Here is a 16,196-nt window from a genome sequence, read left to right on the forward strand (position 1 = left end):
CTCTTTGACTGTTGTGAAATACTTTAATACTCAGGAAACATAAATTGGGTATGTTTTCATATAATTTCAATGTATGAAGTATCTCCTTTCTTTTGGCCATAATATAAACCGTTGCTGGTCCATGCACCTGGCTGAAACTACCATCCTTGGTATCATCATAGCTCTTTGCTACAAAATAAAACCCATTCCTTCTTCATCGCTTTGAAAATGTACGCTGGCGTTATCTGTTTACTAGCATATACAACTATGTGCGTCCGTGTTTTGTGCTTCTGTGTTGAGGAGGGATAGTGGATGAAATTACGACGAATTAGCTGGCTTGCTTTTGAATCGCCTATTTACATATACGTTGTATAGGTATATGGTCGAGTTGTCTTCATCTCCAACCACTTTTCAAGAAGAAGTAATATTCAAGGTTGCGAGTTCAAAGCCAAAACAATTTGAAGTATTACTGAATTTTCACGTGGACCTGCACCCTCTTTGCTGTGGAACGGCAACTCATATTGAATGTGATATCTTTGTGTGATTGTAACTTGAGTGACACTTTAATGAATCAATTCTAGCAATAATTTATGAAATAACACAAATTTTCATGCATACTCATGAAACAAACACAGTTTAATGTGCGTGATTCGAAATAATTGATCATTTACAATCACTTTGATATATCAACCTTTTAAACAGTTTTTCGTAGTAAACGTTTTGGTGAACTTTAAATTTATCGTTTCTGTATCCCAGCAATACAAGTTAGAAACGTTGTCTTGGTTCCATGAGCGCATCCAGTTGTTCCGTGGAGTGTTTTGATCATTAGTCAACGCATATTTTGCTTGCTGTTAGGTTTCTATTTACTCCATGTGTAAATGACGACATGTTAGGTGGTAATACGTCGCGTCCATATCACGCCGTAGTAAATAACATAACAATCACGGCACTTTTACATTAGTACATAATTTATAGTTCCACACCTCCACAGAAAATCGAACCAAGTCATCATTTTACCGTACTACGGAACCCTGCATGTTTGAACAAAATTGACGTAACGGTTCACGACAATACGGCTAGCACACCCCCGAACAACATGTATATACAATTACTTCGGTCGGACTGGGTTACACCAAAAATTCACGGTTGGAAACAACAATTTTAGAAGTCTGTCAACATGTCCCGTGTAGATACAATTTCACTTAATGATCCTGGCGCTTGATTAATATCCCTCTCTTTACATTTCCGTCTGGGTTTTTTTATTTATTTATTTATTATGAACGGCCGAGTTACTTTACAGTAATTTTCATCGGGGTTCATTCAGAAAAAATTAAAATAACTACAGTTCACAGAAATACGTAAAAGAAGAGGGGCACTACAAGGAAACGTTACTTCTGATATAGTTTTTCAACTTACATTTGAAGGCTTAAAGACAAGTACTTTGTTTGATATCCGTAGGTAAACCATTCCTAACTTTAGACTGTCGAAGTGAAACCTACGTTGACAAGCTTTTAAAATACACCGTTGTACAATAACAGTCCTGCCGTGCGCGGACCGTGTATTATGGTCATGAACATTGCAGTTGAGAGTAAATAAGCTGAATAAATATTGTAGATAATATTAAATTAAAATTGCCATAAAGTAAAATACGCAGTCTATTTGACATAGCATTAAGAGACGAAAATACATCTTGTGATAGGAATTCAAAGGGAAGTTCAAAATTATACCTCCTTTATGGTGTATGAAAACTTTATCAATATTTTTTCCTGTTGCATTACTCCATACTTTGCAGCATAGTTAGGGCGCTCTGGGACAGTACACAAAATAATACCATACGATACTGGTAGGGGATGTATGACCGCAATCTACGTAAAAGACCTATACACATACTTAATTTCTTACAGAAAGTTTCGATATGTACTTCCCAAGACAAATTTCATCAAGGGTCACCCCTTAAATTTTCCAGATTGAATTTGGGAATAAAATACCAGAGATATATAACGATAACTGGCGTTCAGGGTGGTTTTACATATATCGAAAGCAGCTCCTTTAAATATATGAATAGATAATAGGAATGATTTATGTAATGCCGTTTGGCATTTAATGGACAAATTGATGCATATATCTTTATTATATCTGGATTTCACTCGTCGACAACATAATTATTTGCGAAATAAATTCTACAACGATTGAGCGTATGCTGAAAGGTTTCGTGCAGCCAGAATGCTTTTTTCGTACTTTAGCTGCTATGAAGAAGCAATATGTGAAAAAGCAATATTTCTCACTCAGACTACCAGATCCCGCTGATTGGCAACTTTATAAATACAAAAAAAACTTTCGTAACATTGATGTACTCATTGTTATGAGAGTGAAACATAATTTTTACGGAGACACACACACACAGACAAAATACAACGTGTTCATGATGATAGTCAATTTAATGACATTTACAAAAATTCAACGTCGATGACTGAAGAGGTTGGATTAGTATACTCTTAACAATTACAAATGCATTTCGTGATCATGATGTGACTATCTTTCAAAATATCGAACATTCCCATGAATCTGTTGATCTTGTTACCATGCAGACCTTTGTCAAAACTATGTTATATGACACTTATACTTAGGCTGTCGCTTTATTCAGAACAATTTGCATTACGAGGCCTTGCTATGTGCACGATCTAATAAGGTTTGAGTGTAGAATAGAAAGGCCTACAAACCGAGTCTCGCTCAAAATTAAATACAATTTAAGGAATTTTAATTCACTAGTACACATACAAACAACAAACACACATACATAAATACATAAAGACAAAGAGACAGACAGACGGATTTTTCATTCTATTTTAAAATATTCTATTTTATTTTATTTATTTTTTTTAATTTAATTTAATTTAATTTTATTTTCTTTTATTTCATTTTATTTTATTTTTTTTCATTTTATTTATTTTATTTTATTTTATTTAAAGTGCAACGGGCTTTCACCAAGTTTTGTCACCCATAAGAATAAAGAGTCTGCAAAACATAATATACAAGAACATAAACGAATGAAATAATGGTTGAAAAAGACGTGTGCTCGACGGGAGTTTCCGTCATGAAAAAAGTTATCGTTATTCAACTAATGTGTCAGCAATGCAGTGCCTTTTTCAGGGTTACACTTATGACATTATAAAACACCACGAAGATGCTATAACAAGTGAAATCGATTTGTGGGAAAATACAGGAAAATATGTTAAAATAAGTTAATGGCACACTGAAAAACTTGAAAAAGGACAACGTAAAACTTGCGGCTCAAATAAGTGAAAATTTTGAAAATAACGCCATATGGGATAATAAAAAGACAAATTTAAACTGCATGTGAAAAAGTAAAATCTCCATAGCAAACTAAGAGATAGTGAAAACTAACCTTGTGAGTCGATGTCGATCAAAAACTGATGTTTTAGTGTGCAACGGATAAGGACTGACACCTCTAATATCTAAACAAGTGTGAAAAGATAAGGAGCCCCTAGGTGAAATGAAAAAGAAGTGCAGACAAATGAGACAAGTCAGCAGTTAACTTTCATTGTGGTTACTGCAATTATGTGACAAGTGATGGTACTGAACTTAGAAATGTAAAATAATTCATTTTCCGTCTTCCCGTTGGTAAGGATATTTTACAAAGACCATTGTTTCAAGAAAATACCCGAGGTTATGCCCGGGTTTGATAAAATGTTCGTCTCCAGGTGTTGATTTGTTGCTTTGATGATGTAGCTATGTTCGTACACACGTCATTTAAATTCTCTTTTAGTTTCCCCAATATATTGTTGACGGCATTTTTGGCAAGTGATAATATAGATGATGTTGCGGGTGGTGCACTTAATATCGCCAATTATTTCGCAGGTTTTACCTCTTTAAATACTATAGTAATGGTGGCCGACTCTTCAATATGTTGACATTGATTGCATTTTCCGCAACGCATTGTATCGCCAGGGATGTGATTATTTTAACATTATTTAAATGCGAGATAAAAAATTTTTGACTCTTATTTGAAAATAGGGAGTAGTAAAATAGGGTGATAGTTTTTGACTTCGTTACGATTCCCGGATGTTAAGATAGGAACAATGTTGCCCGTTTTGAAGATAAAAAACCTTTATACAGTGACTGAATACATGCATAATTGATAGATGAACTGCTAGTTGATTATGTCATCTGGTAATACTAGTAAGATTGGCAGGTATGCCGTCATGACGAATGGTTTTGTGGGGGTTAAGATCATTTGAAACTATTTTTCACTTCAACAACTGTAATAGACAGAGAATTAAGAGAATTGTTGACGAAGTGTGTACAGTCCGGAAGCGTGTAACATTTGTGTTTGATCATTGAAACTGACACAGTAATTTTGCAATTGAAAAGTTAAGAGTTTTACGGATCATCCGACAGTCTCGAATATACATTTTGAGATTCTAGATTATGCAGGTAGCATGTGTCTTGGAAGGGCAAGCCAGCAGTAAGAGTCCGTTCAGTAACTCAATGTCTATATCCGTCGACTACCCCGTCTTTCTTACCATTTCTTGCTCGGTCCACAAAATATTCTTTGCTGTGCTTTCAACACATCTTTAATGTCAATTGATAAATATGTGGCAAATACGTAAACAATAATACTTGTTTTATTGTACTTTAAATGGGTAGTGTTCCGGCTGTGAGTGTGATGGTCCCGGTACAAGGACACCTAACCGTTACTTTCAATTGCCTTTGACCTTAGAGTGGTCTCCACCCTCCCTCCCTATGCAAATAGCTTTTGAATATAAATTTCCTTTTTGTTTTGCTCTGTCATCTTTAGAATCTGGATATGCTAGAGTGTCGGAAATCGGCGGTAGCCGGTCAACATTGTAACGTTGACCTTGACCCCAGAACAATTGTGCATGTCTGTATGTTTTTAGTTTACGCACCATTTAAAAGTGTCACTAATGGCCTGTGTTCACTAGATGTGTCACGATAACAGTGCCCAGTCTGATCAAGTATTGTGGCGTATTTAGTTGCGTCTATAGTTAATACGTATGCCAAACCTTATTGTAATGTCATTGAACAGTTCAATATTTCGCATTTGTTCGATTCAAAGGTCTTCCTTCTGGTGAATGGACAAATCAATTTGCGAAGTCTTTTTTTGCAGACAGATATGAAAGTTTCAGTAGAAGCGGTCAAATGTGGCAAGTTCAGCCTCGAAAACTAAAGGTTACTTTGCAGCGCTTCTTTGTGGTTGAGTGATGTAGCGACTGAATGGATTTTCCTCAATTGTCCCAAAAGCCGAGCTGCATTGCGATATATGTATGTGATTGCTAAAGCTAGTCTCAACCAGAAGAGTAAATTACCCAATTATCATCCTCCTGCAAAACATTTAATCGATGTTACCATTTTAATCATGTAAATACAAGATTGCTGATTTGTTTTGTGTAAAAACGTCGTCGCTTGAATATTTGTAGAAAAGTTTGTTAAATGTTAAAATTAGTAACTAGCTCAAGTAAAAATGATAATGACATTCATTCTTCCAGAGGTCCATTTATCTTTCTTTCATGAATTTGACTTTGTTTGTGTACCGTCTATTTACTGTCTGTTCTGTGCTGTTTTGTGTCTATGTTTACAACTATCGTCTTAAAAATTCTGACCTAGTGTTATTGGATTATGGATTGGTATGATTGCGATTATTCAATATTATCATACATGCTATGTCTGTATTACCATTTTCCTTTTGTTTAGTCAGAGTAGATATGAACCGGTATTTTAACAAGTGAGAATATGGATTATATTTTTTACTATGACCGGAACTATTTTCACCATGGTGCACGCGCTGCGATGTTTACATAGAACAGCTGATACAATTGAACTAAAAATCTCTGAAACTTGTCTCATGAATATAGTTTCATTTTTTACTGGCAGTTTTTGCGACTATATTTAATTTCAAGTATGTTTAGGCTAAAATATTTATAAAAAATAAAAATTTGCGAGTATGTTGACCAAAATATGTACGACGGAATATCAGTTGCCATGGTGTTTTGTGCGTCGTCAGCGTTTAGCCCAAGCTGAGAGTGCATCATGGCGGAACAGCTGTTCTCAGATCTCCTTGAGGAGGAGCAGTATTATTACCCTGATAGTCAAACTACTCGCCAACAAATCCTGTGGAGGGACATTTATCGTCAGGAAGGTACAAATGGGCCAAATTCTCAAGGTCAGCACGACACCAAGCGAACGCCGATACCACAGAGCGGCAGCAACAACAATAACAACACCGGTAGCATCGAAAAGTATGGCAATTTTCAAGTGTCGAATGAAGAAATGGATGACTTTATCAGACATCAAATTCCAAAAAACACTATTCGAAAGCACCGAACTGACATAAATCAGCTTCGAACGTGGCTTAATTTTACTCAGTCCGAGAAATCCACCTAATTCCACCTAATGAACTTGACCAACTCCTGAGCAAATACTTCTACAGTAGAAGAAAACGAGATGGAACCGAATATAAACCGGAGACACTGCACAGTTTCTTCTACTCAATTGATCGTGTTTTGCGGTGTAAAAGCTGTTGCTCTTTTCGAAGGAACTCGACGGGTCCCTGCTGCCAAAAAAGAAATCTGAAAGCCATGGGCAAGGGTAACGCGCCGAATAAAACAGAACCACTAACTGCCGACGACATCGATGAACTATACAACACCGGCCAACTCGGAATGCATAGTCCGTCGGCGCTTCAAAACACCGTGTGGTGGTTCCCCACAACGCAATTTGGCCTACGAGGCGTACAGGAACACTGCAACATGGAACTTGGTGATATCGCTGAGGGAGAAGAAGTGATTGATGGAGAGTTCATGAAATAAATCGAGTACAACATAGAACGCCAGACGAAGACAAGACTAGGAGAAAACCCACGAAACACCAGAAAATAAAGCCCAGAATGTACGAAAATAAAGCAAATTTGGATAGATGTCCTGTCGCTGCTTTTAAGAAATTCATTGAAATGCGTCCCAAGTCAATACTCGCAGTTGACAGTCCGGTATACCTTGCTATAAATTAGAAAGTCTGCAGGAATGGCAACTGGTATAAGAACCAGCGACTTGGTATCAATTCTCTCAGAGGCCTGATGAAAACCATGGCATTGGCTGCAAATCTTAGCGGAAAGAAAACCAATCATTCAGCTCCGAAGACCCTCGTGACGGAATTGAATAATGCCGACGTACCTCCAACCCAAATCATGCAACTCACAGCGCATAAGAATGCCAACAGTATCACCCACTACGCCACATTTTCACGGAAGCAGCAGCTAAAAATGTCCACCATCATGTGCAACATGAGTTCCGACAAATCTCACTCTCAGCTAAATACATCCACATCGGCGAACACAATGAACACTCAATTTCAAGATGAACCCCAATTAAGTTCACTGTTTGGCGCTGATACAACAATAACGGGTGGTACATTCAATATTACCATCAATCCACCTCGATCAGACAATTCAACCGACAGTAAACCAAAGAGAAAACGCATTTATGTGCTCGATTCGGATAGTGATTTGGAGTATTGAATATTGAAAATGTCGTTCTTTGAACAAATTGAAGTTTCACTGTTGAATCCCACCATATTAAATTATCGTTATGAACGTGAAATTTTAGTTTTTTAATAGTTTCGAAACGTTTATCGACTATATAGGCAAATAAAGAGAACTTTGACCGATAAATTTGCTTTTAAATTTGCTTTATTGTAACGATACCAAAATTGTATGTACATCAAATTGATCAATAAATTGTCAAAGCGTACTCACTTCAAGTTCACGTGTTGTCGACTCTGTTCCCCATCTGCTCACTGACAACGCCTCCTAAAATGCTTAGATTCCAACAAGAACCAAAATACGTGCTTTTCGTACTGATCTGATCTATATCCAAATCGTTTTTGTGGATGCATGGGAATGATTGTTAAACCATTTTGGCGCTGAAAATCAGCTGATCGGGACGTAGGGCAAGCGGGTCACCAGCGGGTCACTGTGGATGTTCTGTGGACCACAGGACTTTTTAAATGGTTCTGTATATTTCACATATGAAAAGCAAAATTAATATGAGTTCCCTCAAATTCTACTACCTAAGTCTACCAATCGCTTTAAAACTCTTTGGTAACGTACACTTATCGATTACAACACTAATAACTAAATAGTGAAATTTGACATGCTATTTATTTATCAAACCCCGTCTTAAATCGAATGGCATTGCCCTTATGCGGACTATCATTGAGTGAGACGCCGCCCACCACGCCTTTTCAACCATCGCTGTAACATTACATAAGGAAAAAAGAAGGATCGTTTTCTGCCGCTAGCGCTGTCGCTCATGAGACGGAGAGTCCCAACAAAAACGGTCATCAAAAATATATGTATGTATGATAAAGGGGTTATTACACGAAGTTTTACGGCGATACCGCGTCGTATTCTCGTGATGTGTCCGTATTTTGACGAGTTGCGCAGCAATTCGTCAAAATACGGACACATCACTCGAATACGACGCGGTATCGCCCAAACTTCGTGTAATAACCCCTAAATATTATATCATAGAGTCTCCAATGTACAAAACAAGTTTCATCAGTTATTATCAAAAAGTATACATACAAATCCCAAATTAGGAAAGTTCATTAAATAGGGAAATTGGTAATTAACTGAATGAAAACGCTGAATGACACTCAAATATCATTTCATAGTATCTGTAATAGTCTCTTTGATTAAGAAAATTCAGATAAATATACTTAATTACAAAAGTTCATAAAATATGCAAATTAGCAATTAACTTACATGTCATCCTATTGTATCTTTTCACCGCTGATATATCCTAGTGTGGTCAACATTTGTAGGGATTCTTATCAAACAGCGTACATTCGTTGTCAATGTACATCAGGTTTTTTTCTACAATCCCTATATTACCTGTTCCTGTGTCGCTTTAGCATGAGTGTCATTTTAGCTCAAACTTCGTTTTATGTCTGACGCAGCACAAATGACATGGATGTTTTACACGACGAAAGGATGAGGCAATATTGTGTAATGTCATACTATTATCGTCCATATCTCTACGTTAATTGTAAACTGATGAACGGTAAACGTCACCAGGATTGAGAGAAATGGACAAAGGTATTTGATGTGAAATACGATGGTTTCAATCGGGCTCGAACTCACAACGTACGGTACCCAATCACCTAGCGGAGAGAGCAACGGACAAGACCGCTCGGCTAAATCCCCGATCAAAAGATTGGTTCAATAACCGAGCTAAAGTTGTTACAATTCTGACTGCGCCCTCTCTACTCGCTGTAGAGTTCGTGAAGCATTCACGCTCGCACACACACTATCATACATCGCTCACACAAACTTTATCGAAGCGAAGCAATGAATACATCGCTTTACTGGGCGGAAGACAGCCTCGGGGACAATTCTGTCCACCAGCAGAACTATCAACCCAGGGTAGAGAATATGATGCTTTCAATCAGGCTCGAATTAAGAAACTGGCCGAGAGCGGGCGCCCTTTTGCACCAAAAACAAAAAATGCCACAGTGGCGCAAGAGCCGCCAATAATTTTGTAATTTACCAATATTCCCTTCAAATTGAAAGAAGACACTTTATTAACAAAATCATCTTCAATGGTAGTTCAACTATACCTCCATACTTTGGTAGATCATAATCCGATCAAAAACAAACAATGCTACATTCTCTTAAGAAGGCATTTAGTTACGAAACTATAAGGCATCAGCTAAATGTTTTTCCAAACACAGAAAACCTTTACATGTTTTAGTTACATGGTTCTACTCCAACAACTTTTCGAAAGTTTGTGACCTTCATTAACGTAACGTTAACCGAAATTAGACACATCTGTTTTTCGTTTTGTTTAATTTTTGGACATGTGTTAACTTTTGCAATGTTGGAGGAACCTTTATGGACATGTGTTTAATGTCATCCGGAAAGATTAGGTTACCCTGAGAAAGTTTGTAAAGACAGCACTACTTTATTTAGAGTTTTCTGACCTACAACCACGCCTGTTTTGTTTGAACTGAAGTGCATAAGAAAACAGTTTTTAGCCCCATTGAAGAGTAGAATGGGGAAAAGCATGGCTTGTGTGACTCTGTTGTACTTGGGCGTTTTCGCAAGGTTGATGATATTTATTGCTTTTTTGTTTTATTTTTTTTTTCGAGATTTGTTCACTATCAAAAGAAAAGAATTGGTTGTTAGAAAAGGTAGTCTATAACAAAAGTAGTACTTAAGTTTGACTTTTCCGATGTGCTACCATGCATGTTACGTTTGAGCTTGAAATTTGAAATATGCGAGAGAATCAAAACAGTTTTATGCTTCCATGGAGGTGACAAAGAGGGCATCAGAAAAAGTTTTCTCCTTTGTGGAACACAAGAAGCCGGCCGAGTGCGGGCGCTCTTCGGCCGAAAAGACGAAACTGCCAACGGAGAGCAAAAGCTATCCAAGACTAAAATCAGCAAACCATTGCATGCCTGACACTGTTCTACTCCAGTAAATCTTTAGATTGATGACCGTGATTGACCTCATGTAAAATAAATTAGAGTCAATTGATTTTTAATTTTTTGGCCTTTTCTCAACTGTTTGCAATGTCGGTGGAAATTTTTGAGGTTGATCACTGTCATGCAAAAAGATTTAGTAACCCTAGAAGATATAAGGATATAAGGAAAGTAGTACTTGAGAATGAATTTTCCGACGTGATGCCATGCATGTTAAGCTTGATATTAAAATATGAAATATGCGAGAGAAAATAGCTTTATTCTGCAATAGAAGTGTAAAGTTAGGTGACAAGTGAGCGCCATGAAATCTTGCCTTTTCCTTGGAACCACTGAGGAGCCGGCCGAGTGCAGGCCCTCTTCGGCCCAAAAGTCAAAATTGCCTGCAGAGTACAAGACCTTCTTAAAATGGCAGATTCTTTACGTTTTTCTCTTCAAATAACATTAAATCACTTGCTTTACAGACTGAGGTCATATTCAATATTAATGACCTTTTTGACCATGCAGCTGCCCCTTAAGAAGACATTTACATTTTTTCATCGAAAAGTTAAGACAATGAGAGCTAGTCTTGATTGCCAAAATATCTCCCAGCCTTTGAGCTCAGAAGTTGCTTTAGAAGCATGCATCTCAGTAACTTTAATCATGTAAATGAAGATATTGTGAAGAATACAATTTTAAGTTCCACTGCGAATACATGCGACGTATAGATGTTAGCATGTTACCGTGTTACCATGCATCACACGGGTTATCAATAATTACCTTGCATCAGGCATTTTGCCTTCTAGCTTCAAACTGCTCTTGTTAAACCACTGATTAAGAGACAATCCCTCGATCCAAGTCAACTGAAAAAGCACTGATATCAGCTCAATATTTTCAATATATGGCAGCCAAAAACAGCAAGCTATGACATGAATGACACCGGTCCAGTCCAGCATTACTTTATGGTTGATGACGGTGATGGACTCCATGTGAACAAAAGTGGAAACAATATTTTTGGTTTTATTAGGGGCCCAAGCCTACCGGCTGGGCCCCTATTGGTTTCGTAGGAGTTCAATATTCTTCTTCTGGTTCTTCCGCTCTTTTTTTGTCGACCTAGAACTCAAACACCGCTTACTGCAAACTTCTGAAACTTGCAGGGCTAATAGGTACCTGTGAGATCTCGTGCACCTGGGTATACAAATTTCGATTGGTCACGTGACCTGGCGGCCATATTGGATTTTCCGAAAACCTACAAATGGCTTCTCCAGAATACCCAGGGGTCTAGTCGATTTGAAATTTTTTGTATAGCAAGCATGGCCTAAGGTCTTAAGAATTTGCCAATAAAATCGCATGCGGTCACGTGACCTTGGCCGCCATATTGGATTTTCGAAAAATACCCATTTAATCTTTAAAAATCTTCTTCTCCAGAACCAAAACACCGATTTGACTGAAATTTCACATGTAACATCTTAAGTGTGATCTCTTTCAAGTTTGCGAAAGGCGTTTGGATCGGTCACGTGGTTTGGCCGCCATATTGGATTTTGAGAAAATCGTGATTTAATCTTCAAAAATCTTCTTCTCCAGAACCAAAACACCGATTCGACTGAAATTTCACATGTAACATCTCAAGTGTGATCTCTTTCAAGTTTGCGAAAGGCGTTTTGATCGGTCACATGGTTTGCCGCCATATTGGATTTTTGCGAAAATCGTGATTTAATCTTTAAAAATCTTCTCCTTTAGAACCAAACACTGATTGGACTGAAATTTAACATGTAGCATCTTAAGTGTGATCTCTTTCAAGTTTGCGAAAGGCGTTTTGATCGGTCACGTGGTTTGGCCGCCATATTGGATTTTGAGAAAATCGTGATTTAATGTTTAAAAATCTTCTTCTCCAGAACAAACACACCGATTCGACTGAAATTTGACATGTAACATCTTAATTGTGATCTCTTTCAAGTTTGCGAAAGGCGTTTTGATCGGTCACGTGGTCTGGCCGCCATATTGGATTTTGCGAAAATCGTGATTTAATCTTTAAAAATCTTCTCCTTTAGAACCAACACACTGATTCGACTGAAATTTAACATGTAACATCTTAAGTGTGATCTCTTTCAAGTTTGCGAAAGGCGTTTTGATCGGTCACGTGGTTTGGCCGCCATATTGGATTTTGAGAAAATCGTGATTTAATGTTTAAAAATCTTCTTCTCCAGAACAAACACACCGATTCGACTGAAATTTGACATGTAACATCTTAAGTGTGATCTCTTTCAAGTTTGCGAAAGGCGTTTTGATCGGTCACGTGGTTTGGCCGCCATATTGGATTTTCGAAAAATACCCATTTAATCTTTAAAAATCTTCTTCTCCAGAACCAACACACTGATTCGACTGAAATTTCACATGTAACATCTTAAGTGTGATCTCTTTAAGTTTGCGAAAGGCGTTTGAATCGGTCACGTGGTTTGGCCGCCATATTGGATTTTGCGAAAATCGTGATTTAATCTCTAAAAATCTTGTTCTCCAGAACCAACACACCGATTCGACTGAAACTTGACATGTAACATCTCAAGTGTGATCTCTTTCAAGTTTGCAAAAAGGCGGTTCGATCGGTCACGTGGTTTGGCCGCCATATTGGATTTTCTGTAAAATATTAAATTCCAAGTGAAACGTTCAGTAACTATAAGATGATGTTCAAAATCCAACTTTTTCATGCTCGAATTTTGCACATAATATCATTAGTGCAAGATTTTTCAACCATGTTAACCGCTTGGGCCCCGCCAACGCTGCTTGCAGCTTTAATTCTACTTCTTCTTCTTCCGCTCTTTTTTTGTCGACCTAGAACTCAACCACCGCTTACCGCAAACTTCTGAAACTTGCAGGGCTAATAGGTACCTATGAGATCTCGTGCACCTGGGTATACAAATTTCGATTGGTCACGTGACCTGGCGGCCATATTGGATTTTCCAAAAACCTAAAAATGGCTTCTCCAGAAGACCCAGGGGTCTAGTCGATTTGAAATTTTTTGTATAGCAAGCATGGCCTAAGGTCTTAAGAATTTGCCAATAAAATCGCATGCGGTCACGTGACCTTGGCCGCCATATTGGATTTTGCGAAAATCGTGATTTAATCTTTAAAAATCTTCTTCTCCAGAACCAAAACACCGATTTGACTGAAATTTCACATGTAACATCTTAAGTGTGATCTCTTTCAAGTTTGCGAAAGGCGTTTTGATCGGTCACGTGGTTTGGCCGCCATATTGGATTTTGCAAAAATCGTGATTTAATCTTCAAAAATCTTCTTCTCCAGAACAAACGCACCGATTCAACTGAAATTTGACATGTAGCATCTTACTGTGATCTCTTTCAAGTTTGCGAAAGGCGTTTTGATCGGTCACGTGGTCTGGCCGCCATATTGGATTTTTGCGAAAATCGTGATTTAATCTTTAAAAATCTTCTTCTCCAGAACCAACACACCAATTCGACTGAAATTTGACATATAACATCTTAAGTGTGATCTCTTTCAAGTTTGCGAAACGCGTTTTGATCGGTCACTTGGTCTGGCCGCCATATTGGATTTTGCGAAAAATCTGATTAATTGTTGAAAATCTTCTTCTCCAGAACCGACACACCGATTCGACTGAAATTTGACATGTAACATCTTAAGTGTAATCTCTTTCGAGTTTGCGAAAGGCGTTTTGATCGGTCACATGGTTTGGCCGCCATATTGGATTTTGCGAAAATCGTGATTTAATCTTTAAAAATCTTCTACTCCAGAACCAATACACAGATTCGATTGAAATTTGACATGTAACATCTTTAGTGTGATCTCTTTCAAGTTTGAGAAAGGCGTTGGATCGGTCACGTGGTTTTGCCGCCATATTGGATTTTTCGAAAATCGTGATTTAATCTTTAAAAATCTTCTTCTCCCGAACAAACATCGAATTGACTGAAATTTTGCATATACCATCTTTAAAGTGATGTGTTTCAAGTTTGTGAAATAGGTTTTGATCAGTCTCGTGGTTTGGCCGCCATATTGGATTTTCCGTAAAATATTAAATTCCAAGTGAAACGTACAGTAACTATTAGATGATGTTCAAAATCCTACTTTTCAAGCTCGAATTTTGCACATAATATCATTATTGCAAGATTTTTCAACCATGTTCACCGCTTGGGCCCCGCCAACGCTGCTTGCAGCTTTAATTTTTTTTGTTTTTGTTAGTCTCAATAGACTTTTTGCAATGTCAGTAAAAACCTCTTAAACATTTCTGATGCTGTTATGCGGGATGATTTTGTTCGTGTAGTAGTACTTGTGCTTGAGTTTCAATCAGCAGCAATAAATGTTTAGCTTGAGCTTAAAAAATGAAATTAGCGAGAACAAAACGTTTAATGCTCATGACAACTTTTCCCAATACAGATTTAGACGTGCAACATGCATGTTTAGTAGCTTGAGCTTCAAATATGAAAAAAGCGAGAGAAAAACACTTTATGCTTCCATGGACGTGAAGAGTGTGGTGACGAGTGGGCGTCCGAAAATGTGAACTCTTCCCGGAGTATAGTCTAGAAGCAGGTTTAATAAAGGCACTCTTTGTCCCCAACATCTAAACTGACGCCGGGGCGCAGCAGCTTCATAGAATCGCCGAATCTTTCCCTTTTTGCCCTTAAAATCCAAACAAATCTACCCGTTTTGGAGACTTAGCTCAGGTTCAATCAAATCATTGATCTTTTTTAGACCATAAACTCACCTAGTGGCTCAATTTTTGGATGATAAACATCACATTGTGGTAACTTTATGGGAATCGAGAAACTAACAGTGCTACACTCTTTAAAGACGATTATTTAGCCATGAAGCAATCGGGCAGCTCAATATTATCACCAAATTAATCGCGACCAAACACAGCAAACCATTGCATGCGCGAGACTTTTTTACTCCAAATCCTGTAAGGCTGTGGATGTTCATTGACAACATATCAACAAAAAGTGGAAATAATTATTTTCGTTTTGATGTGTTGTTACTCTTCGCTTACCGAAACTGTTTTTGCGATATCTGTTGAACCTTTCTAGAGATTTGTTCACTTTAATGTGTAAGGAAACTTGTACCCGAGCTTGAGTTTTCCGACCTGCAGCCATGCGTGATTTCCTTGAGCTCAAGAGGGGACATGCATATGAGAAAACAATTTTATGCCGATTTGTAGGTCTAAAGAGAGGTGAGTAGAGTAGGAACATGCCGCATGGGGCGCCCTTTAGCATAAAAAGTCAAAACTGCTACCGGAGTGCAAAAGCTGCCAAAATTGGCTAAATCTTTCCGTTTTTCCATAAATTCAAATATATACACTTGCTTTGCGGACTTAGCTCACTGCCAATCATATTATTAACCTTTTTCTAGCTTACAGCCGCCTCATTGGTCAACATAATCTGTGGCCTTTTCATATTAAAATGAGGTGTCAAAAAAGATGAAAGTTAACAACGTCCGGATGTCCACAGTTGTATACAACACACATAGTCGGTACGTATGGTATATGATGATAGATTTATCAACTAATAACGATGCAATAGACAGCTTGTATATATTTGAAAAACAACAATGCATGTTGTTTTGGTAGGATCGGATAGTACACGCAACCGATCGGTACGTACGCAACGCCCCGGGTCTATCCTTGAGATTTTGATCACATTTTTTTCTCCTTGTCTGTGGTTTTGACAAGTCGATTGTGTCATACTCAACTATGGCGG

The sequence above is a fragment of the Ptychodera flava genome, chromosome 2 (genome assembly GCF_041260155.1).
Source record: "Ptychodera flava strain L36383 chromosome 2, AS_Pfla_20210202, whole genome shotgun sequence".
In the NCBI taxonomy this organism is placed as follows: domain Eukaryota; kingdom Metazoa; phylum Hemichordata; class Enteropneusta; family Ptychoderidae; genus Ptychodera; species Ptychodera flava.